Source organism: Otolemur garnettii, unplaced genomic scaffold (assembly GCF_000181295.1).
Source record: "Otolemur garnettii isolate 467f Iridium unplaced genomic scaffold, OtoGar3 scaffold00059, whole genome shotgun sequence".
NCBI classification, from domain to species: Eukaryota; Metazoa; Chordata; class Mammalia; order Primates; family Galagidae; genus Otolemur; species Otolemur garnettii.
The window spans coordinates 4,959,577-4,963,707 of NW_003852454.1; positions in this window are offsets into that span (position 1 = coordinate 4,959,577).

Consider the following 4,131-nt stretch of genomic DNA (forward strand, 5'->3'; position numbering starts at 1 on the left):
AAAAAAAAAAAAAAAAAAGTGGTCATCAAGCTCAGACAGGCTGTTCATCTATTCCTTTGAGAGCAGCTCTGACTTTGCATAATAAGACAGTTGTCTACAGTCAAGTTCTGCCCCTCACCTTCCCACTGCCTCCCCCAGATCCCAGAACTGTGTCCAAGACCATTGTCTGCCTTCTGGGCCCATTCATTTCCTAACTAGTGAGGTTTTAATGCAGATTTCTCTGGTGAGTCTCTAAAACGATTAAGAGTGAAAATCATTTACTACCCCTCACAATTGCCTGCATCCCCACCATCTTTGTTTCTCCTAAGAGGGTGCTCTTTGGACTTCAGCCATCTGGTCCTTTGAATCCCATACTTTGTACAGCTCTTGTTCTTATGCACATCAGTAAATTTGTGTGTTTTTCCCCTTGTTAATCTGTCCATTATCAGTCATTTCTTCAGTTTTGAATCTTCAGAGAAGGAAGAAAAATTCTCACTGCTCCTACATTAGAGAGGAAAAACATTTCCTTCTGCCTTGTTAAGTTCTCTGTTGGGGGATCTGAAATTTAAACTGACAAAAGACAGATTAGCAAGAAAAAAAATCATATTTTAGTAACATGTAGAGGAATTCACAAAAATGATAAGTGCCTCAAGGAGGCAGTTAGAATTAAAGGTTTCTCCAGCCCCGGCCAAAAACTGAAAAAAAAAAAAAAAAAAAAGGGTGGTGCTGTGGCTCAAAGGAGTAGAGTGCTGGCCCCATATGCCAGAGGTGGTGGGTAAACCCAGCCCTGGCCAAAAAATGCAAAAAAATAAAAAAATAAAAAGATTTAAAGGTTTCTATACCATATTACTAAGGAAGAAAGGGTGCTTACAGGAAAATAGCTTTTTGGAAAGATGAGTGGGCTCTTAGAATAGATGGAAGATACCATAGTCTTGTGACAACATGTGTTTAGGTGTAGTGCTGACTTCTAGTCTGTGGTGGTAAGAATGGATTTTTCCCGTCCCTCCTAGAAAGGACCATTTTATGACAACTGAGTTTGAATGGTTAGCACAATATGCCACCCCCAAATATGCCACTTTGGCATGAAATATTTTGCACGAAAGCATTTAAGAAGCAGTACTAGAAAAGCTCTCTGCCCTCCAGCTATTTACCTAAAAGGGGGACGTAAATTTATGAAAGTGTCCACCCTCCCCTCTCTACCGGGAAGAACAGGAGTTATCACCCACTGGAGAAAACTCTAGTGAAGCCAGACAAGGGGCCTGCAAGATGGAGTCTGAGAAGCTGAGCTGAAGGGGGACAGCTGGCCTAGTCTGCTCAGCTCTCCCCATCCACCTTCCGGGATTATCTAGTTAAGGTTTCTCCAGGATTGTGAGGATCTTTATCTCAGACTTGAAGAAGTAGTCATGCACAGACAATAAGTGTTGTGATACTGGTAAAGTAAAGGTTACTTTGAGGATAGGATGTTTTCTTTAATGATTCTCTTAGATATTTTGTTAGGTGAATATTATCTTTTCTGTTGTTTAAGCATTTTGCATCGTCAGAACGAAGACTACTTAGAAGTTACTTCCTATCAGATAAAGTTAAAGTTTTCTAGGTTTATTTCCTTGTATTCCCATTATAAAAACTGTTAGAATTGTAACTAATATGGCAGAACAGATTAGAGAGACTACTCTTACTGTTGTCCAGAATCGCTGGCCTTCTGACAAGTAAAGCTTATTTGGACTTAAACCCCATCCCTTCCTTTCTGTGCGTTTTAAATTGATCTAATAAGCTGTGTGATTCAGGCATCCTAATTTGGTCCCTGAGCCTCTCTAGTGTGTGTATTGGCTGGACAGCGATGGGCTGGTCCTTCTTTGTCTAGTAACACTAGATTCATAATCATTTTAGAGACTCACCAGAGTCTCTGCATAACAAAACCTCACTAGTTAGATTTTATCTACCATTAATTTCCTTAAGCATTTCCTATTTTCTTTTCTTTTCTTTTTTTTTTTTTGAAACAGGGCCTCAAGCTACTGCCCTGGGTAGAGTGTTAGGATGTCACAGCTCACAGCAACCTCCGGCTCTTAGGCTTAGCAGATTCTCTTGCCTCAGTCTCCAGAGTAGCTGGGACTACAGGTGCCCGCCACAATACCCAGCTATTTTTTGGTTGTAGGTGTCATTGTTTGGCAGGCCCGGGCTGGATTTGAACTGCCAGCTCTGGTGTATGTGGCTGACATCTTAACTGCTTGAGCTATAGGCCCCACCCTGCACTTACTATTTCCAATTTGCTGCCCTAGAAACTCTTTTTCCTGTGTCTTATCACTGTTCTTTTCACAAGATGCTGTACAAGCCCAAGTTCCCTCTATAACCCCAAACTCCTTCAAGTTTGCCCATACGAATGTGATGCACCCCTTAATAAACTTATCATTCGCTTATTTCTCTCTTGTTGTTTTTAGCTAGCCTGGGCCGGATTCGAACCTGCCAGCCTCTGTGTTTGTGGCCAGCGCCCTAACCACTGAGGCACAGAGCCACAGGGAGGCTCTGCTATTAGGCAGATAAGGGAGTTCAGGAAAAATAAAAACAAAATTATGCTCAAATGCCTTCAACTCAAAACAATGCATATATTATCATGAAGTATTCTGGACCCCTTCCCTAGGAAACAGCTGTGGCCAGACCTATTTGTCCTTTGACCTTGGGCACCTTCTGTCTGCTGGGCCCTTACTGCTCAAACCTCAGCGAAAGCCCTCATCACTCACCTTCAGGGGAGAAGGCTAACAGCAGAAGGGAGGGTAGACAAGACCTGTAAACATCTCGTACCCAGGATTCAGGCAGGCCGTGCACACCCACCAGCCCACCTACACCCTATCCTAGGTGTGATAACCCACTCCATCTCTTCCACTTCCTTTCTGTGTGTTTTTAATTGATCTAATAAGCTATGTGATTCAGGCATCCTAATTTGGCCCATGAGCCTCTCTATTTCGTGACTGCTTTATCGGCCTTTCTGGTACTATACCTGGAGACTCCCATAACATAAAGATAATTCTCCACATGACAGAACATGGACAAAGATATTCCCCAATGTGGTGAGTGGTGGCAGACTCTGAAGTGACCTAATTGTTCATCATTAAGATGAACAAATAAAATGCGGTGGATGAATAGCAGGGTAATCTCAGCAGTGAGATGCAAGGAACTAGATCAGGAGCTGGCAAACTTTTCTTACCGTGACTTATAATATGGAAATATTGTTTACACTGTGACCCAGAATTGATCTATCGCTGAAAAAAAATCATTAGTTATATTTAATTCTGAGACACTCTGATATTTTTTATTCATTATTTGCAAATGTTGGCTATGACTCTACCAAACTGGTTTCACTAGCCACTAGTGAGACCAACTTACTATTTATAAAACACTGACTTGGATGTCAGTGTGCATCAACAGAGATTATTTCTTTTTTTTATTGCCCTCAGTAGAGTGCCATAGTGTCACGGCTCACAGCAACCTCCACTCCTGGGCTTAGGCGATTCTCTGGCCTCAGCCTCCAAGTAGCTGGGACTACAGGCGCCCGCCGCAACACCCAGCTATTTTTTTGTTGCAGTTTGGCTGGGGCTGGGTTTGAACCAGCCACCCTCAGTATATGGGGCTGGGGTCCTACCCACTGAGCCACAGGCACTGCCCAACAACAGAAATTATCTTAAATTGTACTGTTGGGTGAGAAAGTAGGAAACCAGAACATGATTTATAGCACAATGCAACTTAGGGAAGTAAAACCACATACACTCACATAGGCTCGGCGCCCACAGCACAGTGATTATGGTGCCAGCAACATACACCAAGGGTAGTGGGTTTGAACCCAGCCCAGACCAGCTAAACAACTGCAACAAAAAAATAGGTAGGCATTGAGGCACGTGCCTATAGTCCCAGCTACTTGGGAGGCTGGGGCAAGAGAATCACTTAAGCCCAAGAGTTTGAGGTTGCTGTGAGCTGTGATGTCATAGCACTCTATTGAGGGCTACATGATGAGACTCTGTCTCAAAAAAAAAAAATACATCAAACACATTAGAAGAGGTACCACTGGAGAGAATAAAAAAGTTGGTGGAAGAACATGAAAAATAAAACCTAGAAGGATCTTTTTTCTTTTTGTTTTTTTGAGACAGAGTCTCAATTTGTCAC